The 26,148-nt window shown below is 36.5% G+C and overlaps 1 protein-coding gene across 1 annotated transcript in view; it reads right to left on the minus strand.

Moving 5' to 3' along the window:
• Positions 1–26,148, minus strand: part of CDH11 (cadherin 11) — a 528,216-nt gene that overhangs the window by 364,411 nt on the left and 137,657 nt on the right. Inside the window, exon 5 of the mRNA XM_075434068.1 lies at positions 14,433–14,530. The gene's annotated coding sequence lies outside the window, so the exon portion shown is untranslated. The remainder of the gene's footprint in view (positions 1–14,432; positions 14,531–26,148) is intronic.

Below are 26,148 nucleotides of genomic sequence, written 5' to 3' on the forward strand. Positions count from 1 at the left end.
GTTTTTCTGATTTTAGGTGGCTTGCTTCCCCGTCATAATTCAAAATGCACTTACTTAAAACAAAACCAAAATACTTCTAATCTTAAAACAGCTTAAAAAGCATTTTTTTTTCTTCTTTTATATTCACCTGAGCAAGCTTTACTGGCACGCTAGCACTATTGCTTCATTTTCTAATGAAGTTGCTTCTATTGAGGTTTTGTTGTTGTTGGGTTTTGTTTTGGGTTTGGTTTGTTTTTAAAGGAGCTCAACAACAACAAAGAAACCATACAGTTATGACTAAGTGTCAGTAAACTAGTCTTGTATCAGGCACTTAAAGCATGTAGGTTAGCATAAACTATGACAGATACCACAGCACACTACATTTGGAGAAGGATCTCCAGTGTTCACTACTAGCTTTTGACATACACAAATTCTCAACCCCTACTTAGAATTATCTTATTTACTCATCAACTAAAACGCATCTTTGGCATATTAGACTGGATTTTATTACTCTCTAATGTACAGTAATAAAGGCAATTAACTGCTTAGTTCATGGCTAACTGGAGAAAAATCTTTTTTTATTCCACTCTAACCCCTGTTAATTTTCCCACCCCTCCCCTCTCCTTTAAGAAGCCCCAGTAGATGGGATTGCTCAGGAACTTTCTGATAAACCATTTTCCATTGGGGAAAAATAGCAAAAACATCCCTAAAAATCAATTTGGAAAAAAAAGCTATCATAGAATTGTATTTATGGACACCGCTTCTGTCTGTAAAATTCTTCAGGCTCATAGGGAATTTCTCGTCAAAGGCCAAAGCCCAAAATAACCAGCAACCCAGCAGTCAGGTTAGGATATGACCATGCTTCCTGGCAGGAATTAGAATCAGCATGTCTAACATTTGTAGCGTATGTCTCAATCAGTGGGCTTATTGACTTTCTGTGGCTTTTACTATCTGCCTTTTCACTGAGAGAAAAATAGAATTAAAGGCTTATTTTATCTTGACGTAAAATAAATCAATTTAGAACTTATCAGAGATCTTGTTTTCCAGCCACCTAGTATTCACTGAATTAGATGCTGACAGGATGGTGTGAATATTACTTGTTAGCTATATACTTATTAATGTTAACTCTTTCTATGCAAATATTGAGTACTAAGTAAATTCCTGCACTTCTCCACTGAAGGAAGACTATTTTGAAAAATTATAAAGAAAATTGGCCAAAAAATTTATTTTGCTTTTTTCTTAGGGTATGGGTCCAAGCAAAAAACCAAAAAAAAGCAAAAAAACCCCACACCAAAACAAAATATCAAAAAACCCTCATGTACATATGCTTAATCTGCACGAACACATATATCCTCAAATCCTTACTCAGGGCGGGGGGGGGTAATCTTACTAACTTAGAAAAGTAGTCCCAATAAGCTTAACGAATAAGAATTATATGTGTGTATAAGGACTGTTTGCAAAATCGAACCCATGTACTGGCCTGTAGTAAAAAGCTTCTTTCCTTTTTACAATGTCATCCTCTGAATATTAGTGACAAGTAATATAAAATTTTCTGGCTACATTAAAGGGCTTCTCAAAAGCAGACCAGAAATTATAACAACATTAAGCATAGTTTTGGAGTGTATAAGGAGTGCAAATGCAAATCTTTCTCATGTCACATCTTTCAGCTTGTAGCACCAGCTCATGAATTTGCCGTATAACACAAACACCGCGTGATAATGAAAATGAGGCAGAGGAAGCTCACAAGTCTCTTATTTGTGTTCTATCATGAAACCGACGATCAACGTTTGTGAAACCCCCAGAAGCACAGTTACTAAGATACACTTATTATCGAGTAGTGTTATCTGTTCCATAATTTAACACCAAAGATAGATTTCTAATGGTAAACCCCATTTTTCCAGTGCTTGCCTCCTCCACCACAGCTTCTGCTAAAAAGGAATCTGTGTCTCTGAAGTGTCACATGCCACATCACAATTGGGATAAAAACTTCCCTGACATGCTTAGGAAAAAAAGAAAAAAATACAAGACAGATTTAAATATCTCTACTTAAAGATTTCTTATCTACATAAAAATATACACATGGCCTGAAAAACCGTGTGTGTATATACAAATCCTTATCTACAACTTGAGGCCTTCTGACAGGTGCACTGGGTCGCCGAGGGAAAGACTCTCTAGTATTGGAATATTAATGTAGAGAATATCAGGGACTGTAAAGAGCAGGGACTAAACTGACCTCAAATGCACGGCAGCAGGGAAACGCTGGTTACCTTGACCATTTCTAGGTTTTTACTCTTTTCCTCTTCTCTTTAAAGCAATGACTTTTGCATTGCACAGGTAGCTGGAAATTCAAAAACACATCAGAAATAATCTCTTATCACTGTCTGTAGGAACATCCAAGCTCTGGCTGCAGAGGCAGCTGTCCCCACACATTCCCTAGAACTTGTCCTCAGAAGGTCTGTACAGGTTGTAAATAGCAAAAGCAATATTGTCCTCCAAACCAATTTTAGCTTCAAAATTTTCCACAGCTCCCTGGCTACTTTCTGCCTAATCTGCACCCAATGGCAAACCAGTGATTCAATTCATACCTCCAAGGGTACAGGAAAAAAACCCTGTTGTGAAATCAGTGATGGATATGCATTTCTAAGGAGTTTCATAGTAAGAACAAAAAAAATTGTCATTCTCTAAGCCATCCTTTGATCAATTTATTCTCCAAGCACTTCGGATAAATTTAACTGACCTTCTCATTAATTTTATCAAACAATAATTTTGTATGACAATGGCTTTGCTACTCTTGTTATTTCATCCTCTGGAGTCAAATTTTGTGATCTCCAACCAGAATAGTCTCATAAAGGATTCTGAGAGTGCTTGTCCATACAAGCAAGCATTGCAGAATTTTACCCAAAATAAAATAAAAAGCAGCATCACAAACATTACCATAGAAACAAACTATCACAGACATAGTTATTAAGGAGAACAAAGAGGAAAAGCTCATTTATAAAGACAAGTCACAGTCTTCAGTCTCTTAAACAGATACGATGCTAATAGAATAGAAACAGATTTTATTAAGCACTGAACAAATGATCAAAATAATGTTACTATGGCCTTTATTTAAATGGGCAACTATAATTGATATGAAGTTCAAATAAAGAACCTGATTCTGCAACCTTCATAGACCTTCAGTAACATCCTCCTGCTTAAATTCCTCACATCATTTCATATCAGCCTCTGATTTCCTTTTCCCTGACTGTCCTACAATTTTGTCCATGGCATCTTCTCCATACTTTGAAGATGAAAATGCGATCCAAATAAGTCACTAGGACTAGGGGCAACAGACCTTATCTAGAAGTTATTTTTCTACAATGAGACACTGGTCTGTTTTACTCTCCTTTTACATATATATAAAAAAATACAACTTCCCTCAAGAAAGGGAAACAACTCTTGCAATGTAATTGTTTCAGATATAGACATGTCTAAATTAAGGACACAGTAACAGTGATGAAGGTTTGTCCTTCCCTCTTGCAGCTTGTTATTCCTATCTGTAGCTTCACAGAAAAGATAGCTCAAGGTAAGGACTATATGGAAGATCCAGACTAAATTCCACTCTTGTTTCAGATTGTGCACTGCCTTGAACATCTTCAGGATCCCACAAATCCATCCTAATAATGAACTTGCCACTGAGCACCTCTGCAAATTCTAGAAAGCCACACACCACACTCCTCTGCAGCATCTTTACATTTCTCTTCAGTGTGCTGCTGCTGACCTTGATATGCATATGTGCTGATAAACTATTTCTAAACCCATTAAATTATAATTTTTGTCTTACAGGAGTGCCTTGAAAACTTGAATACTCACACTAAACTATTATTTTGGTGAGATTTAGATAGTGTATTAAAAACAAAACAAACCTAAGACAGAAAAATGTTTTACATTTAGTCGTAAAAACAAAGTCAATTTTAACTTGGGAATGAATTTAAAGAGTCTTTAACAGGTCAGGAAGTTCAGTTGTGGATTGTACTTCTCTGAATGCATTCTATAGATTTACATTGTCTTAAGTATTAAATTGCATCAAATACTTGACAATAAACATTCAACCTCTTAGTAACAGGAGAACTAAAAATACATATCTCACCGATTCAGCAACTCCAGCGGACTAAATCTTTCTGTTCTTCCACTGTTGAACATCTACATATTCTCCAGTTTTATCACTGGATACAGGAAAAAAATACGTAGAAACCAAGGAGAAAAAATTAATATGCACTATTGTCTACTTTTGGAACAGGTAATATTTAGATCTTGATACATCAGTCCTATTTCTAAATAAGGCAGTGCTTATATGCATCACTTAGCCATGCACTGTGCAGAATCATGACAGGTAATGGAATGTTCTGACACAGACACACTTTGTTTATATTTTTTTAAAATTCATTACTCTATACGGTTTTTTTTTTTAGATTTTGTATACTTAAAATTTGCATTTGTACTTAAATCTTTTCCTACAAAAGATTCTTCTTTTCATACAATGTTTCTTTGGTACCAATAACTTACAAGATAAGAATAAAATGAAAACCTGTTTATAATGGTTCCAATTTAATCCCAACAACAGATCTTTTCAATATGCAACTGCTCAAACACCGTAATTTCAATACGCTCATAACTATTCACTGGGAGAGCTACAAGTCATTTTAGTCTATAGACCATTTTGGGCATATCCAAGAAACCAGTAAAGCTAAAGGTAGGCACTGAAAATAAATACACACATACATAAATGGAGATGTGAAAATGGGTGCATATTCTCCCTGTCTCCCCCAACACATCCTTCCACATATTGCTCGCCTTTATTCTCACGTTTCAGATCTGCAGACTTCTCTTCCTAGGCAGAAGCAATACTGATCGAGTTCAGACATCGCTTCCTCACCTTTGGGAGAGGAGACTTCATGCCATGCTCTTGCTACATCCTTGGGACAATGTATTCAATATGCTGAAATTCCAGTGGTCCATTAACCGAAGTGCAAGAGATTGGAAGGTTTTTTAGGTACAAATCTTGCACATTATCATCTCTGATAAAGTGATGAGGGAAGAGGACAGGACTTTAATTGTGTTCCCGCACCCAATCCTGGTCTTATCATCATTGTACCATAAGACAACACCCAATAAAACATATTTTCCTTTTGGCAGGCTGCGAGTTCAGGTCTTTCTGGAAAAAGAGAGGTTACAATTATTCCGCTTTATAGGTAACCAAGGCCTTGATTCTTCATACAGCTATTGGCAGACTGTCTCTTTTAGTACCTCTGCTACCTGCAGTTATAAAAAGAGATGAGAGTTCCCCAAGCCTCTTATTGTAACAATACTTCCACAATGCTTAAAAAAAAAAAATCACAAAAATTACAAAATAAAACACAGGTGTGTGATACCCAAATTCTTGTATTGTCCTAAAGTGCCTAGGAATGAAATTTTTATCACTCTCCCTAAGATCCTGTATAAAGTTGCTGGTTTGCGCTAATTAGATCTTTGATCCACTCATGCTGAGCGAACATGGCAATTGAAATCACAAGGGCTGAGACAGACAACTGCTATGCCCAAACCTTGCTTTCAATTGCACAGAGATCTATCTTATCATCAGGTCTCCAATACTGAAAAAGCATACAGAAAAAATACATGCATGAAAAATGAGAACATGATAAACGTGATGATTTTGTGATGAAACATACATGTACATGAATGTTATAGATGCATATGTATGAAACAGTAACAAACAATGATTTTTTTCTTGTTTGCTTCATGGTTATGCATATTCATATATTTAATAAACTTAAAAAATGAGCAAACTGATGAACAACTGGATAGTTAAAAAGGATCAGTATTCATCGCATAATAAAAGTTGTCAGATCTTTGGATATGCTTGAATTGCAGCAGACACACTCCTGCAGATACTGGTCATCTGACATAGTAAACTTCTAATTGACATAGTAATTTGTTAGATAATTATAGCATGGGTTACCCAGATCATACATATGCTGTGTTAAATAAATCTCTGTCTTGACAGATGTGCTACAGAGTGCTCTCTTTTGAGGCTGGAACGGCCAGCTCCGGACCCCTCACTGGTGCTAGCACTGCCTTCTCCCAGGCCTGTGGTGTGGCAAAGACCCCAGCACCGGCCTCCATTCGAGAGGGGCAGGGGAGGACGTGTTTGAGACCAAAAATTACACAAGCTGTGAAGAACAGATAAAAATACAAGTATCAATTGCAGGGCCTGCTCTTCATAAACTAGACAGCCCTGCAAGACAGCTATGCTGGTTATGCGTTAACTCCCACCGAAGCCAACAGTTCAGACAGCACTGCTTTCTACATTTCACACACTTTCTGTTAAAAAGAGAAGGTAGGGAAAGTCAACATGAAAAAAGCAGCTTACTGATTCCTCAACATACTGCCAATGAATTTTTCATGAATAAGTTTTGAGTTTGTTCTCTACGCTGCAGAGCTCTCCCTTCACCTTTTTTTAAAAGAACAGGAAAAAGAATTATATTACTATTTCCTAAGACTTTAAATTATAGAAGAAACCTCTTTCACTTCAAAGTTTTACAAATCCATATTATATTTTGAACAAAACCCTCAGATTTTACACCGTTCCTTCTCATTTATGTTGTCAGATGCACCGTGGCATTAGGCTTAAAAGCTAGACAGCAGTACTGCTCCAAAGGCAGCACAGCAAACAAGAAAAACAATTAAATTTTGTATGTTTACAAGTGAAAGTCTGCTGTAAATAACCATGTCAAGTAGATCTTGCTGTGGGAAGGTGGGCTCAGAATATCGATAAGAACTGACTGCGAGAAGGAAGGAATATCAATCAGCAACAAGACTATAGAAGGCAGAGTTGAAACAAGAGAGAAAACGAGATTTAGCCAAGCTATAGCATTAAGAAAAATATAGGGAAAAAAGTAATAAAAAGTAAAAAAATGCTAGTAAACTGGATTGGGAGTAGCATAATGTGATGGGGCAAGAGAATAGATCACAATTCTGTGTTTTTCCTGCTGCTCTGCATTTCCTCTGTGGTTTTTGATCTTTCTTCAAATGTTTGATTCCCCTTTTATTATCTCATTTGCAGTAGACTGCTTCACACTGCCAGCACGGCCTACCCAGACCAGAGGAACTTCCAGCTCTATCAGCCTTTTAATCTACATGATTAGAGAAAAACTATGCGTGTGACTGCCTGCAAGACCTAAGAAACAAGAACAAAGCAAACCAAGACCATGTCTGCTTTGTACAATACACTGCTGAAGGACTGTGATAGGACTAAGAGGTATTTCCTCCTTCAGCTCCTAACCCAAAGGTATTTCCTTCTCCCGACCGTGCCCAATGCCGAAAAGCGTGTTAACTTGCCAATACCCAGCACTCCAGAAGGGAGAATATATCATACAAAAGTACTTTGAAGTCCTCAGGAAGAAAGCCCCCAGCATAGTTAGCCCAGTCTTTCTGATGTTCTCATTTCTCCCTCAGGTATCACCCACTTTGGAGAGTCGAGCATCTGATCATTGATGAGTGTGGCTTTATTAAGGAATAAGGGAACTATAAAGTATAGGAAATAAGCAATGCCAAAGAGGAGCCAGACTGCAAGGTTTCTACTTTGTTAGCCTAGTCTGGGATTCAGAGATAATACAATAACACAAACAGTAGCATTCATTACTAAATGTTTTGTCAGTAATTTAAAGTAATCACATTTTACTCTTTTTTTTTTTTTTTTTTAATACTCATAAGGGCTTTCACAGCATTAAAAAAACCTCCAGTTCTACTCAAATCCTACACTGTTTGATAAAATACTCTCACCATCGGAAAGAGCTGGCATTAAGAGTTATGAGAAATCAATTATAATCACTATTAAATATGGGGGTCATCATCAACACGCCAGTAGCCTTGACAGAAAAATGTGTTAAGAGCACAATCACTAAATATAATTTCATACAGATATCTCTCCTGTGATCTGTATAAATGTGGCAAGCTGAAGAAGGAAAACGATCACTACATGAAAGACTACAACAATGAATAAAAACTAAGTTTATTTAACAATGCCTGATATGACAGCATCACTGCAATTAAGATGGTCTCCATAAATAAAGAGGAAAGGTCACTGGAAGCAATGCAATCATTTTGATAAGCTTGCAAATCAAAATAATCCAGCAATTTTAATGTCCAGCATTAAACATCAAATGGCAGTGTCTAAAGCGTCACAGAGTATTGGCCAGCTGGACTTTTACTGAGAAGTTTCAATCTGGCCATTTAAACTTGCATTTTTTTTCTAAATCACTAAAATGGGTATTTGTATTACAATCTCTGTGTGTGCATCCACACATACATATATCATGTACACAGACATGTATCAGCTGTTACTGAATAAAAAGGGTGACTGAAAAACACAAAACAACTGTGGCCTTTATCCCCCCACCTGCCCTCCTCACTCATTGTCTCTCACTACAGCTGCTGTTAAGCTGCTTCATGGAAGCCAGGCACTAAGCTTCTACTCCTTCACAATGAAAATCCATACAATTTCACAGGTAAATTCAGGTTTTGTTCATCCTTCTGTTCACAAAAACCTTAAGAAATGTCCGTTCCTGAATATAAACTATCACTAGTAAAATAGTTTATTTTAATAGCAGTCTTAGAATTCCACTGATATTATACTACAAATTTGAAGTCTTCAACCTGTCTCCACCCAAGAATGCACCTTCAGAAGGTGAAAACCAATTAATTCTAAAGAAATAAAAGACTCAAGGGCTTTATTTCACTACAACTTTTATTTCCAACACACTGTTCTGAAGTGTTGCTGAATTTTTTTGTTTAGGGTTTTTTGGTTTTGTTTTTTTTTTTGTTTGGGCTGGGCTTTTTGTGGGTTTTTCATGTGGTTTTGTTTTCAGAGTTCAAACCACTTATACAGAATATGAACTGAGCAACTACAAAAATAAAGCTCAGTCAGTTCCTCTGTATACATGCATGTCAGCTGACCAACAGATACTGTGAGAAAGCCTAGATGATAATTGTGATTCCTTTTTCTGCCAGCAGGCCATCACAGTAGAAATTTTTCTTCAACACACAACCCAATACCATCACGCTGAGCTTTCACCCTCCTCTTGGTATTATACTTTGCGATAGCTAACACCTGCGCAGTTTCTTCTCAGACTTAGGTCTATCACTTTTCCAAACTTACTCTCTGGAATGAAATCCCAGTTTGTAACAACCCAAAGGTACTTCCTCATACTCCTAATCAACAGGAATGCTTTCTGCAGTTCTGCCACTAGACTCCTACACACATTCTTGATGTTATAGTCTTGAGATACAACTTCGTTTGTAGAAGAAACCACCCTCAAAAGATAGCTATTTAATTGCAAATAGCAGCTCTTCTAGCACCAAACGCCTTCCAAGAAAAGCAGGATCAAACCAACAGATGCTGTGCTTCTATTTGAATTTCGGCTCTTGAACAATTAGGATCTTAAAGGACTAATTCTTACAAGCTCCTCCTCCACAAAGAAACAGCAAAATACTTCTGTGCTCATCTGAATCTCAAAATGGAACTATATTTGTTTATGTTCTGCAAATGAACTTTACATCCTTAGTATTTGACAACCACTGTAGCAGATTAAACAGTCTGTGCAACAAAATGTACCTGCATGCAAAGTCAGTGGAGGGAAGGGTACAGGAAAAAGATAGCTGCAGGATGCAATGATAGCCAGACCTAAAGCACTTTGTTTATTTGAATTTCTTTCCAGCTATCTGTATCTTGTCTTCACAGAGCAGAACTATTGTCTCATTTGCGCCTGACGAGATATAAATTAAGAAATGCTGCTAACACACGTTCTTTTTAAACAATTGCATAGATTCTCATTTCAAAGGACATTTTAAAACCATTCTCCCTTACAAAACATTAGCATATGCTTCTTAAGTGCTCCTGAAATAAAATTTGTATCACAACAGTCACATGGTGTTATTCCATCTACAATAGCTAGTATCAGCTGCCTTGGTTTTAAGTCTTGAATCAGAATTTCCTTGCTGCAAATGTTTTCTCTCTAGGGTATATAATTTCACCTCTCAGTCCTCCTGAAAATTATAAGTCAATCTAAACACATCCTCCATTCCTGTTCCTCGTATCTCTTTTTCACTAGCCCTCCTTCCAAAAAGAAAATCAGCATTAATTCAATGATGAAAACAAAATTCCTAATTTCTTTTCATTAAGTGCAAAGTTTGATTTTTTAATTAACCTTAAAAAGTAGTATTGCTTTTAGTATGTTTAATAAAAGCAATGAATTAGCAGAACAAAAATGAAGGAATGACATACAAGTTACAATTTTTCTTTTTTAAAAGCCTCAATTAACAACAGTAAATCTTAAAATGTTATTGTGTCTTCACATGCACAACTCCTGACCTTGAAACCTGTCACGTCTATCATGGCCTTACTGTTACAACTACCATTTCTACAAGCATGTGAGAGCTTGTATTTAACTACATCAACTGATCAGTGCAGCACTGATAATCACTTTATTTTTAAAATTACCCAGTGCCTCACGTTCCCAGTAAACTGTTGGATTGATTAAATAAAAGGTACTCATATTCCTAGTACTATTTCACAAGGCAGGGATAAAAACAGACATTGACATATTTTTAGACCAACCTCCATTCAGATGAAATTCGTATAAACAGCTCATGTTGGCTTGAATTAAACTTCTATTTCCCCATAAGCTCTGGTTAGGAGAGATTTTGTTTTCATATGTTGCAGAATTATGCATCTATAATTACTTTAAAATCTTACATAAATAGGCTTAATTTCACAGTCTCAAAAGAAAACAAGAGCACATTATTTACCACATAGTTCAGCAATAAATGGAGGTAAGCTCAGATTCTGCTAGTACTAATGCAGGATTCCAACAATTCTATTAAAAAAATAAGATACTCATTTAAAATAGGCACTTTCCATTGTTTTTTCTGCCAAGCATCAGCATAGAGCAGACCTGCCACAACAACAGCACAGGACATGCGAACCACTCCCTGTTTTCTACCATACACATCATATATGTCTTTGAGCCTGTCGTGTAAAGGAAGCTGCTGCGCTTCCGGAACTCCTCCACTTACTGCACAGTGCTGGGGCCCGACTGATTAGTGACAAAACGTTGCAACGACAGTTAGCAGAATGCAGCTAACATCAGCCAAATCAGCAGAACTACTTCTGATCCAGTGGAAAGATACCTGCTGAGCCCATTTTGCAACGAATAAGGCCTCATGTGAGTGAGATTCCTCTTCTTTAATTTTACGCTTATGTAATGTATAAACACACCAAATTCTTTCATTCCTGGTGGTGTACCTGCTGCCTCAGCAACGTGCACACCTGGCCAAAATCAGAATTCGGAATATTGAATTTATCTTCAAACACTGTTTTTCCAAAATAGCCGTATTACAAATACCATCAATGTCTGAAATATTTAAATACCATCACATTGATCGGTAAAGTCACTGGAATACCAAGGCTTAAATTCAAACACATTGTTGCAACAGGTAAAAAAGTTTATGCTAAGCTTGACTCATGAACAGGGCATGTTTTTGAGAGCATTACAAATGGCAGAATAAAGATATCTGAGATCCAGGCCTATTCAAATTTCAAAGTGAGTGTTAGAAAGTCTGCAGTTCTCCAGATAAGCATACACACACAAGCCCAGAATATGTGAGGATTCTACCACGCTTCAGACATGCCCACTCAGATATACCAAATACCTCTTTCTTTAATGATAACGACCTCAATTCTACAGTTTCCAGTTGTTCCACAAAAAAAATAAGCAAGGCACCATGCAAAGTAAACAACTGGTCATCTTGCTAGGAACTTCAATGTCTAAACTTTTTATTTTCTAATCTAGTTTCACTATTTTGCTGTTGAAAAACTCAGTTCTCATTTTTATCATTTTAAGTCCAGATGGATTGCAGGCTTGGATAACAACATAAAACTGGTTAATCAACTTTCATGCCATATTTATGCTGCAACAGGGAGATTTTACTGCTGTCTGCAGTTTACCAGTGCATACTGTGGAATACAGCCAGTGTTTTATGTACCCTTAAAATTGCGAGCTGCAGCCCACTTTGCCACCAGTTACCCTAAGCCAAACAGACCCAGTTAAACTTCATTAAAAAAAAAAAAAGAACATCGCTCCCACAAGTAGAATTATGTTTCACTCATGAAATTTATGACTTCTCAGTCTTACTGGTTATCTTGTGTCAGAGCCCAGTTAAAAGTCAAGAAATATGTATTTCCTAATTAATTTGTTACAGCATCACTATCCTCATTCTTAATGCAAGTTTTTGGACAAATAAAGAAATTCCTTTAACAGAAACTGCAGTGTAACTAAAGCTTCTGTTTTACCAGAGTTCTTTTCCCCAGTATGCTGAAGGACTTGCATGGAAAAAACTGTCAAAAGCTACTACAGCATTCTGTGTTTTATAAATCACTTGTGGCCATTTATGGCAGCAAGTAACTTAGTAATTAAAATCAAATTCTATGGCTGTTCAGAAAGGTCAAGACTCTGATAGCAGACAACAATTAACAGCAAGTATTTGAATCATACCAATTACATATAGCTTGCCATTATTACTCATATATTACAATGTATAATGTGTTTTGCCTAATCACATGACCACGAAGCAGAAGAGTGGAATATTTGAAGGTTTAATGTAATGAAGAAATATGCTGTGTTTATCATAAAACAAAGGTAGTTTAGCTCATTAGCTTAAAATACACAGACGATTTATACCTGTCACAGTAGATACCAGTTTTTTCTCCCAGTAAGAAGCATTCTGTCATTCCCAACGATAAAAAGTATAATTAAAATTCGATTTATAGTTTAAAAGTAGTTCTAACACAGGAGGCTATAAATTCATCAGTAAAGCAGGACTAAGTATTATCTGCAGGTGCCCTGGATTAGTTTGATTTTAAGGAAAATGGGAAAGCACAAAAAACCTACAACAGCCACGCACAGGTGGGGGGGAATCATTTGAATTGCCTCAAAATTTGGAAACATTACAGAGAATACCAGCAGAATGGTTTAGTAGAGGACAAATGAAGTGACCAGAAGAAATACCTTCTCAGACAATTACAAACTACTTTAATCACATGGCTCTCAATCTCGAGGGATATATTGCTATCTACAAATTGCTTAAACCCCTGCCTACAATAGCAGTTCCTGAAATTTCATTTTCCTGCTCTTTTCCCTCCTCCATGAATCTCTTATGTTGCACTTTTTAAAGCCAGCCGAGGTCAGGTCACAGTCTCTCAACAGCTAATCTGAAATTTGTAATATTTTACTGTCACAACTAATTTTGGTCTTTGAGCTTTCCAAGTAGCTGCATCTGTTTATACCAAAATAGTTATTTTCATAGCCCCATTACTTTTATTTTATATTATGTTTCAGTTTAATAAAATTTTAGTACAATTCCATTAATTGTCGACAATGCCTTTAAAAAAAAAAAAACTTAATTGAAAAAAATTATTTCTTATTGAATAAACTGCACTCTAAGTAATATTACTTACCATCACGTCAGCCACCACAAACAATATCTAACTATTCCGTAAAATAAAACTATGCTGACCACTCAAAACCATTCCACACTGTGTTTTCATTCTTCCTATAACAATGCACTCATACGCACAGCAGCAACAATTACAAACACATCTGGGATCTAGTGGCATAAACTGCCCTACAACCGTTGCAAGAGGACAGGCCTGCTAGTGCAAGTCAAGAACTGACTGTAATGAAATGCAGAAAAATGAAGGTTGGTTGGGTACCACTAACATGAAGGAGTTGCAAGTCATTTAGCTTCCTTACAAGGTAAATAAGCATGTGAAAAACCAGCTCCTTGCTGATAGGCCTAACTTGTTACTGGTACTCAAGTTGACATGGTATTTATAACTGCTACACCGCAGTCACTTTTGGGGCAGTAATACAATGTCTAAATCCTCTGACACAAGCAAGAACTATACAAAGCTTCAACAGGATGAAAGTAAAGTTAATTTAATCAAGGAGAAAGGTCTGCTTTGGTCTGCTTTCCAAAAATGCTGTACTGAGCCAAAAGGTGATTTGTTCAAGACAACACAGCCTAGGATACTACTGATAGTGGGTTGAATACATAAGCCCCGATCTCCTGTTTTTAACAGTGATCTCAAAGAAAGGGACACCAATCCCCATAACAAACAGTGAAGCTAGTCCACTTCAGCATGTTTTTGTCATTAGATAATGACCAAACCAAGCATATTAACCATGCATTTATTATTAAAACAAACATGGTTTTGTCAGAGCTTGAGTGATGACACTAGAACAAATTAGACACTACTTACCCATGAAGCAGTACTTTTGTTTCAAAAGGAATGTAGGCTGTACCAATTCAGCCCCAAACAGGAACAAAACTAATAAACATTTCCTCAAACCTCTTACCTTCCTCACCAGTCAGGTCGCACTGCTTTGCTGCATTACTGTCTTTGCTTGTCTTTTTTTCCTCTGTTGGTGTTCCACCTTTCTTCCATGTCTCTCCCCTTAAAAACAGAAGAAAAAAGTCTTTTCAGCCTTTTATAATTGAAAACATGCTATTTTCAGATCATTACAGGAGCTACACGTTACTCTCCTCCTTTTGTCTTAACAGTTCAGATAGTTAGCTCCCTGCACTGAAGAACCTAAATTTGGGCAAACCCAGCACAAGGCTCTAATCCTAGTGACTACCTAAATGTTACCAGTGCAAGCTTACTAAATTTAGCAGCATAATTATGGTTCAGTAAGGATTCACCTTCAACTCCAAAAATAAACTCTGTAGATGTATCTTATTCTAGTCTGTGAAAGTTACAGAGATGAACTGTATGTTCTTTTTGGAAGCTGTTTTTCTCAACATTCAGTAGCAAGGAGCTGGTGAGAGACCTCAAATTCCAGACCAACAGTATTTCCAAGGATCTGGAGAAATGTTCAGCTTTTCATAGAGGCATGCATCCTTGCTGTCAGTTTTCATTTTTTACTGATTCATTAATACTAAGAAATCTTATTCGAAATAACAGAAGACTCTGCCTGGCAAAAGTCTTTTCTCTTACACCCCAACATACTCCTTTCCACACCTGCCTTATTAAAACATTTCATAACAAATTCTTTACAACCTTCCTGCAATAAGATTTCTCTGTTCCTCTATAAATGAAACTCGGGGATTTAACTAACACTGAAAAGAATAGGTTCCATCATTACTTGATAAGGAATGAGAAATACTGTTTTTAAAGTTTCAGTAGAGTTTCAACTATGGAGTATGGTTGCCGCCAAGTTTCAGCCATGAGCATGGGGAGTATGACAATCCCTAGTGTCACCTGGATGTGACTGTTGTAGATGGTAAAGGGCAGAGTGTATTGAGCTTAGCACTACAGAAAACCAAAAGCCATCTCTACAAGGCTTAGTGGAATAAGCAATCTTCCTTCTGCTAAAAATCTCTTTTCTAGAACTAGATCAGCAAGATACATCTTAACTTTAGTATTGTGTATATTTTAAACTCATATTGGTTTTATCTTTTCTTTGCCTTTTTTATTATTTCTGTTGAGATATTTCTATAATCATACAGAATATAATACACTCTGTGTACCTGAATGGTGAGGGAGAGCTTACTAAATCACATGTACATCTAAGGAATGCTTGATTTTGTAAATGAAAAAAATTAATACTGTAATTTTACAAGGATTTCCCTGGTGATCCTTAATCAGCCTTGTAGTATATAACTAGATTCACAAAAAAATTTAAACCTTAAATCATATACCTGGGCTCCATTATGATAACTATTTTAAGTACCTGGATACACATTATTAAGGGCTGTTTCTTCTCCTCCAGTCCGAGAAAAGGATCAATGCAAAAAGCAGCCATACGAGTGGGGAACACAAGGTCTTCAAAGCACAGTTCTTACAGGAGCATTCTACTAAACCAAATAACACTACAGGTACAGTTTCTTAAAACATCCTCCGAGAGTCCAGCTGTCAAACTTTTCCACTGAAATCGCATGAATGCTATAGGTTCCAACTAGACTCAGAACTCTGTAATGGCAAGGAGCATACTACATGAGCACAATACCAAGTATGATGCTGATTTCCTTCATCTGAGCACCAAAGATACGATACCTCAGCGTCTGGAGTGGAACACTGATGCACAGGCACGCACAGAAGCCTGAACAGCATTGTTATTTGGTTAAGCAGGTTTAGCAGTTCACATTACAAAGAGAGAGAATTAGAATCAGGAAAGAATATAAGCCTATCCAGTGCTGAAGACTAACCACGACATTCTGGGTGTTTTATAAAGCAGGGGAATTCATAATTAAACATCTCATAAGGAGGAGAATTAGTTGCTTTAGGGAAAATGGGCTGCCATCCGAATCACCAAAGAACACTGACATGAAATGCTGAGACTTCTCTTAAAAATCCCATACCTCTCTAGAAGCCAAATAATTTATTTTGGGATGCAACAAAGTAATTGTTTTTCAAAAAAGAGTCTCATAATTGTCAGAACTTTTTTGCAAAACAACAGTAATAATAACGAAAGTATCAATTCCCTTTCAGTAAATAACTCAGAGTAAGTCCAGAGAGCATAATATTCATATTCAGCTTCCACCAATCTCCCAACTGTAAGGTAGAGGATACTAGCCTATGCAGTTACTTGAGTAGCTAGTACTCGGTTTTTGATGCTGAATATTCTGCTATTTTATGTAGTTATTTATTGTATTCAATAATTACTGTGAATCAAGTTACTATGGAAATGTCCTCCTTTTGGCAGCAGATTTCTAACTGACCAGCAAGCTTTCGCATAACACAAACGAGCTTGAAAATGGATCGTACCAGAGACATGTACTCACACAGCTCCCCATATCATCTTTTCCTAGATGAATATGTCAATATTAATACACCATAGAATTTCAACTATTTATAACCACTTACTGTGTAAAATGGTTTCAATAAAAATTATGTTTAAATCAGTGGTTTAAATAAAATAAATTTAGCCAACACTGTTAAATCTGTCTCTAAGTTATATTACCACATTCTATAGTCCTTCCCTGGACATCAGTGCCACAGTCAGGTATTAACTCTGTGGTTAGTCTTCTAAGACTACAAACGTTCCTCCAAATCCCTCTGGTTTTAATTTTAGCTAATTATTGCCACCTCCTTCTCTTTATCCTGGGCCCATCTTTGTTGAGAACCTCACACAATCCTTAAGAAATACCATGTAAGGTATGTAAGGTCGTTGCTGTTTGCAAGGTCAGACTGTATGTTAAAAGTTCAGCATATAGGTATGGGGTAGGTTTTCATGCTTTTATTCTTCTTACATGCTTATATCTGCAGACGGGTCTCAGTGTGCTGCGGATATCCTAGCCTTCAGTTCCTTTGGAATGATCAGCATGTGATAATCTGTGCTATACTTACATGAACTATCCCTGACGTGGTTCAGAGTTAGTAAAACACCAGATTTCTTCTACCCTTTTAACCCATCAACTCAACTAGAAAAGAAAAACCACAATCCAAACCCTCGTTTCATTGCAAAGTGATGAAATTTGCCAGAGGGTTACAGACCTAGAGCCTATTATAACTTCTCCATTATGGCCCCCGGTATTTCCTTCCATTGCTTTCCTCCTGGTACAATATGCAATCCGCAGCAGTGGGACTATTTTGAATGAAACATCTATTATAGCTGCAGGGTCTCCATAAAGGCAATGGTGACTTTTAGTCCTGCTTGCCAATCTCCTATGTTTTTACACTGAGATCTAGCTAGCTAGCTAATGAGAATGGAAAAATAATACTGGGGAAGGAGTAAAATCCAGTGCTTTAGGATTTAAGCCACCATTAAGTAACAGAAATGAGGAGACAATTTTCCACGTAAGTGGAAAGGCCCACATTATGTATTCTTACAGAAACACTTCTGAACATGCCTCTAAAGCACAGCTTGTTTTTCTCAGCATCAGAGACACCTGATCAGATACCAGAAGACACTTCTAGCAAGCCCTAAATTATGTCAGAATTTTTTATAACCCATCTCTCCTCAACATCAAACAGATGAATGTCACAGAAAGAGACCCACAGGTTTAATACATATAGCTCGAAAAAAAAGAAAAAAAAAAATTTGAGGTAGATAAACCTAAGTCAGGGCAAGACCTAGTTAATTCAGAAGAAAGAACGATGAACATCTAAGAACTTGCCTACAGCAATGGAGGGCATCATCTACCTTTTTGCCAGACAACAGTGATATTGAGGAGTTTGTGGTCTTTTAGGATCCTAATGTCATTAAAGATTTAACAGCTGTAGTATCACATAATGCCTACTTCTATTTGTGACTCAACAGAAAAACTCCATTCCTCTGCCAGAAATGGACATAACACACTTTGACGTTGCTCATAACACTATCCTGATCCACACTCCCACCTCAGGCTGTGGGAGGTGAACTCTCTAAATGTACGGTGTAACGGGGCTAAAATTCAGGCAGGAAAGCACCCTCATATTTTTTGAGGAATGAGAAATACAGTGTTGTTTTCTAACAAGCCACATAAGGTGTGCCCTCAGATACTGTGCTTTTAATTGTAGACTTTCTCCTGGTACAGTCCACATTTGACATGGTAAAATTAACAGCCATGTACAAATTCAAATTGCACGCTCCTTTTAAAAAAGCCAAAGAGGTTTACATGACCTGTAGGTGTAATCTCTTCTTCTGAATAAACTAAACTTTCAGACATGTAATTGCCAAGCAGAACCTAACCCACACACTTTCTCCTAAATATACTTTTTGTATCTCAACAAATTATGCTAAAACAAAAGGATATTGTACGCTCGCGGGATGCATTACCTCCCAGAGTGGAGCACAGCAGAACAAACATGAGGCCTGGGTTTTTAAACAGCATTCCATCACAAACTCCTTCCATGCCCTGCGGGGAGCAATTTCCAATCTGTCTTAAGCACAGGAATGGAGTCTCTCTGACTATTCGGTATATTATTTTTCCAGTATGCTCAGATTATGAATGGTTGCTTAATGTTTTTCTTTCATCTATCTGTTTAGGAGATGTGGCAGTGAGGGAGAGTAAGAAAATTCTGTTTTCACTATAAGAAAGCTATTTTAAACGGCATCACTAAGATTCAAACACCTAAATTTAGTTTTATAAAAATTTGTATCATCAGACTGTATTGTGCTCATTCCTGTTCTCAACTCAGTTCAACAACAACAGGCAGAGGGCTAAAGGGCTTCAACACGAGTTTCACTGTGGCATGGCATCAATTCTCTTACCTCCGTCAGAAAACTTACAGGACAACTTTCAGAATATGAGATATCATTCTTTCATTTATTCTTTTTTTTCTCCCTTAACTGAAGAGCTTCCATGGACAAGCAACCTTAAAAGAGGTACTTTAAGAAAGATGCATCTTGGTGTGTGTTCGTAGCTCCATAATGGAGCACAGATTTTCTTTTATCCTGATTGTTAATGATCATGGTAGTGCTGATAACACTAAGTATACAGCAGTGTTGGGAAGCGGGTCTGCTTGGTAGCTAGCATCTGCTATTAAGTACATTAAGAATATCTGCATGTGGAGAAAGAGTCATAAAAACAGGTTTTAAGTCCCAATACCAGAACTATAAAGAACATACTTCTTTGTTTCAAAGGCATTAGTCATATGAATAAAGCCTAAAACATCTAAATCTACAGAGCTTCTAAAATACTTGGAATCTCTGATCAGTAAATAAAATAACGTGTGAAGCCAAACCTCTTCTCAATCTTTTCTTATCTTTCATGCATATATGGGATTTATTGAAGAATTTCTTTGTTCAGAAGATTGTTCAGCAACTTAAAGGATTTCAGAAATGGGCCCACACAGAAAAAAGATTTAGCATGAAATCAGCAGCATTTTCAAAAGTAGTCATTCTACTTATATTAGCTATGAAGCAAATACAGAAGTATTGGCTTTATATTCTGATGAAATACATACAATTGCGCGTGAATGAAAAATCAAGCCTTAATTCCACACACTTCCAAACCTACCAGTGACAGCAAACACATCTGCTAATCTGGATATTTGAAAGTAGAAAGTGACCATAAATTACCTGAAAACTGGCTTTAGGAGCACCTGGTTGTCCAGATTTTTGTGTTTTGTAAAAGTAGTCTCATTTATTACGGAAACATACCTGACAATACAATATAGTTCATGTGGCACTCAAGATAATGCTGTAATAGAAATCAGCTGCTATGATTTCCTGTAGAATGCATGATTCATTTTGGATCAACATCAACTCAAATACTTTCTGCTTTCAGTTAAAAGTTAGAGATTTCTGGCACAAGATGTTAAAATTGATTAGTAGACTGTCTTACTGCACTTTTAACCCTTCTCCTCCACCAAGAAGCCCTGAAAACTCCGCATTCCACCTACAAACTTGGTTAAATCTAATAAAAAAATAAGACCATTGGCAATGGTGCTTTAGTAGCAAAGTTTACATTCCATTGAAGGTCTCAATGCTAAGAGTTGTGGGCTCCTATAAATGGCAACATATACACTACAATGCTTAACAAGTACTCAGCTACAGAGAGGTTATTTCATCCAGCCACAAGCAAAAAGACAAAACGTAATTATTTGGCAGGGAATACACTTCATTTTACCTTATGGTACTGAACGTCATTAGAAAATGTTTTAAGACTCATATTCACCAGATTGCTTTTGAAACCAAGCTATTTAACAGCATAAAACCTTTACATTTTTCACTCAGACAACATTCAGCATTCAATATGAGGATCTCACACCTCCACACTTGTAAACTAGATATTCAAAACTCTTCCCTGGTCAAAATCCAATTAAAAACTTGAGATCTCCTCCTCCAGCTCCCAGGAGGAAACATGGAGAGTAAGGTGCCATGAACCTCTCAAAATCTGTCCCTATCATTAGAAGGCCAGTGAGTAGTTTTGTAATGTTTTTCTCCTGTTATAAAAAAACAAAGACAACGAATAGACATGCTGAAGATGAAAGTCCATAGAAGAAAAAAAATGATATATATATAGACCTACTAGCAAACTCGTTGCTTTCTTACTTTCATTTCTGGTTTTGTTTTTATTCATCGTTGCCAAAAATGCCTTCATACCAAATAAACACATTCTATTCCTTCAGGTTTCCACAGAAATATGCATGTGTGATCCAAATCTCCCAAGTTTTCATCTACTAAGGACTTCACCCCTACAAACTGAAAATAGCTACTACACATTGGAAGAACTATTTAAATTTTTCATGTCAAATTTTCTGGCTATATAGTTTCTATGTCCCCTTTGATTACTTAAAAAATATACTGTTTTATCTTTTTCAATATTTATGTTTCTTTTTAGTGTCAAAGGAAGCTGAAATCCAGAGATTTGTAGGAAAATATTTTTGTTCTCGTACAAGCATCAGTGCAGCCACAGGTTTCAGCTACAGCCCTGCTGCTTTTATTTTTCACATTTGATTAAGAAATAAATATTATATTCTCCCTTTTTATAGTTGACAAATCTCTTCTGAAATCTGGAGCCATGCTGATGCAAAAGAAAACAAAAGCACTAAGTTTATTGAAACAGACCCTGATTTCTGATTCATGAGACAGTTCTCAGGTTTTAGAACTGTAATTTAACCCACTGGACTCAATAAACTTCGAATAAGATGACATTGCAATGAACAGGTAAAAATACACACGATTTGACACAGATATTCATCAATCCTGAGAGTCTTCATTTCATCTTATTCTCCGTACAATTTAAAATATAATTGATTGAATTCCATTTTTTGTAAGAATACAGTAATGTATAAAACATTATTTATAGATGTTTAAAAAGTATTTGGAATTTTTTAAACATAAAAAGTACAAAAGAAATAATATCTTCTCATACAAAATAAGTCAAAGCCAACCTTTTGTTGCATCTTCTCTAATTTAGATATACCCTGGATCCTTCTGGATTTGAACAAACAGCAAAAATGTCCAAGAAAACTTTAAATCAAAATTCCATCATTAAAATCTGTCAATACTACTCAAAGTATTACTTATAGCACCTTTCAGAAACTTTTCATGGCAAACATACATGGTGTGCAGGTTCACTGTTCACAAATTCAGTCTGGGGTTGTCATGCCCTTGTCAAAATCTGGCATTCCTAATTTCAAGTTAATATCTATAGTCTACAGAAGTTTCTCAATAAAACAAACTTTTGGTAATCATCAAGGTCTTCCCATTTCAGCCACCAAAAAAACAACACGTTTCTAAAATTGGCAAGAAGAACAAAAACTGGTCTTAGAAATAAGTATCAAAGCACTTAAGACTGAAATCCAACAGTGTTTTGCGTCTGAGGAAGTGAATCACAACAGGACTTCTGCCACACAATTTCTACGCAAAGAGAAACTTCTTGACAGCCAGAAGAGGGAGCAAAGTATTTGGCCGGAATTCTCCAAACCTCAGAAGCAGCATTGCTTAGACAATGAAATCCCATGACAAGATTCCTTATGTCATGGGCTGAAGACAACTGGTAAGCTTTAAATGCTTCAGTACTTGGTTTGATTTACACAAATGGGTTTCCAGCACAGATATTAACATCCCCTTAGCTGGATACAATAATACATTATCACTGACTCTTCCCTGTCTAACTGTTGAACACCTCATTTGTTGGTTGTGGTAGCTGGCCATAAATGATCCAATAGGAAAATGCCTCTGTCTGGTGTCAAGAAATAGACTAAGAGCAGCTCTTCTTTTATGGTTTAGTTGGTAAACTCTCCACATTATTATATATATATTTGAATTCAGATTAGCTTCAAAGTCCGATTGAAAGGTTCCATCTAAGTGAAAAAGGCAAACAAAACAGTCAAAAAACACCCCTCAAAGCAACATTATTACCTTCATTTTCAAACATCATGAACATAGATTTTTAGCCTGTACTTCAAAAGCTAAATTTAAAAAAAAGTGCTCTTAGGTACTAAAAGGTGCTTATTTCGGCTACGTAGACAGAGTGACTTACATCCTAATGTTTAGGCAGGTTAAGACTTTGTAGCATAAATGAAATTAAATGTCTCCTCTTGCGTCTCATAAAGCACCTTTGTTTATGCCATGATCACCATAATTATTTGCAAGCCATATTACTTGCCATATTACTGGCCCAGAAATAACTATGTAAGAAAGAAATGAGTACACATTTACAGCGAAGAGCTTCTAGAAGCTTTATCTTAATGTTTCCTCACATCATTTGATATGCTTGGCTGGACCTCTGAGTAAAAATAAATTATCACTTTAAGTTTGAAGGTGTACTTTCGTAGCGGATTAAAATTCATGCATCTTTTTATTTGATGATTGCTCCAGGCTTTCTTTCTAGGCAGCTTCAAAAGCAGGAATATATATTCACTTTTTTAATGCTGAGCTGCCATTTTAAGCTGGACAAATATGAGTTACAATGTGCTCCAAGGGAAACAAAAAACAACCACTTAAAAATTGTCACTTGTATGAAGAAAATAAATCCTGAAACAGACATTTCCACACTTCTAGGACAAATTCATCACTATCACAAGCAGATTTTTTAAATATTCTTGCAAAGAAAATGGAGAAAGCAAAGCATCTACAACAAAAAATTCCACTTTCATGTTGAAATATCACTTTGCTAAACATCTAACTCATTATTAGGACCTAATGAGTTATGAAGCCTACACAGTCATCGATTTTATCAACAGAAAATTTATTATTTCATTATGATTCAACCGAATTACTGAGATATCCAACTGAAAATGCCTACAATCTTCAACTTTGTTCAGAATGTCATTCTGTGCATAACAGTTCGTCATCTGTGCCTACAGAAAGAAATTTGGTCAAGAGAATTGTGACATAGTTTGTATAGCTCCTAGAATCTTCATTTATTTTGTTAGTAGTATGATTTTTCACTGTAGCAGTTTCATCAGCATAGCTCCTGTTCCGTTTCTGCCCCCATACCAGAACACAGTTTAGTTCTCTGAATTCACCAGAATATATCACTCCAGCACAAGCAGCTTTCTATAGGAATGACTGTATCCATCAGCAGAAAAGATGCTACTTTAATCAGGCTGTTCCGTGAAAGGAACACAGAACACATACGATGTATAGAAGTGTTTTGAGAACCTTGTCCCTAACTTACAGGCTTTCAATTCATGTCCCCCAACGGCACAGGGAATTCTGCAAGGCATCCGAGCGCCAGGGTCAGCAACCAAACTCTCTTCTAAAAAAATTAAACCCCACTTTCACAGTTAGTTTTTGGAAACATTTGGAAAGGCAGACAGGTCTGATTCAGTAGGGATTCATGCATATTCAGCAATATTAAGGTCTGCGAGGAGTCAAACATGAGAAAAATTCTGAAGGACTGGACAACTGGTAAATAGATTAAGAAGGTAAATTGCCATAACAATTAGTAGGTGAATAAAACTTCCAGAATTCTTTTATGCATTATTACTTTTAATGGCAATTAATAAAAATATTTTGCTTTTTCAGCACAACAGATGGAAATTTATCATTAAATAGTTTTACCACACTTCTCAGAAGCAGACTTTAGAATTTTACACCAAACACCATTTTACATTGCTAGGAAGAGCTGTTTCTGTCACTGTCCTACAAAGAAAGCCCCCAAAATTAAAATAAATAAAAATACTATTAACTTCTACCACCATTCAAGACTGGTCCAAGTACTGTTTAAGCAGACAGTAGGATTGCATCTGATTTAAAGAACTCAAAATTTACAAGCTCGTCAGAGGAATCACTAATAGATGGCATAGATATCTCACAACCACAGCAAGGGGACGGAACTGTAACATGATATAAAAAATAGTACATTCCGTAATTGTTTGGCTAAATGGTTTACTGGTGGGATGTTTCGAGGAAAATATTTAGCAAGACACTGGGGCAGAGGTTCTAAGAGTCTTTTCGCAGCATTTTCCCTTCAGCAGAGCTGATGAACAACAGCCACACGGTGCCGAAGACAAGAGACGTGTGCAGAATTCCCATTGCTGCACATCTAACAGCAATTATGAACCCCATAATTTAGATGAATTAAAACATTAAGAAATTCCTAACAGCATCACTTAAAAATAAAATTTTAAAATACCTTTGTAATTACCTTGTTTCAATTCTCAAGGAAACGAGCTGCTTTCACCAGAATTGCCTGGCAGAAGTTGCAGCCTACAAAGTCCAAGGCAAAAGGGCTGTTCACCACGGTTAGGACACCCGGCCCTGTTGTATCTCAGCTGTCAGCAGCACACAAATAGCTCAGATCATCGAGCTGAGACCAATTCTTTGACCTAGGAGGGAATCTCCATATTACTTTCCCCATCGTCTTCACGGATTATGTGTGACCTTTTGTTGTTTCGCTAATAACTACTTAGAAAATACAACAACATACAACTTAAATGTGCAAAAGTTTACTACAACAATTACAGGTCTGGCCAAATGAAATTCCTGATGCTGTAGTCATGGAATATATGAGTGGGCATCATAAACCTAGAATCAATTCTGTATGCTGGGTTGTGCAAATAAGCTCAAAACAAACATGAAATCTTCTGAAATGGAGAGATTCAAAGTAAATGAGGCCTTTGGATAACACTGTAGTAGTTTAATGTTCTGATTTTATAAATGTTGAATAGCAGAACAGGGACAGAACTTGCTCCTTACTAATACATTATCCCAGGAGTAATGAAACAGAACTGACAGATGTGAAAGAAAGTCATGCTGATATTTTCTAAAGATGTATTACTTTTTTCTTCATAAAAGAAAAATAACAATGCTGTCTAAGGAAAAGCCAGTTGCATATAGCCATATTTAATGAGGCTCAACCAGGACAAAATATTGACAGGATCCAAACAGCAAGAAGTCCTAAAGAATTGATAAGACAGGCATCTAAAATGGATAAATTAATTTTACTAGGCACAATAAAATTCTCTGCTCTGTACATCAGACAGTCATTTAGGGCCTACTCCACTGTAGCTCATTAAATATTTCTTTTGACTTCTGTGAACTTCAGTATAGGAGCTGAAATTTTTGTAACTATAAAAAGAAATCATTCCAGGTTGCACAGGTGCAAATTACAGTACAAGGCAAGAAAAAAAAATTGAGACCCTAATGTATCCTTTTATGGCATAAATAATAATTTAAAAGGTTAATCTAG

Source organism: Opisthocomus hoazin, chromosome 12 (assembly GCF_030867145.1).
Source record: "Opisthocomus hoazin isolate bOpiHoa1 chromosome 12, bOpiHoa1.hap1, whole genome shotgun sequence".
In the NCBI taxonomy this organism is placed as follows: Eukaryota; Metazoa; Chordata; class Aves; order Opisthocomiformes; family Opisthocomidae; genus Opisthocomus; species Opisthocomus hoazin.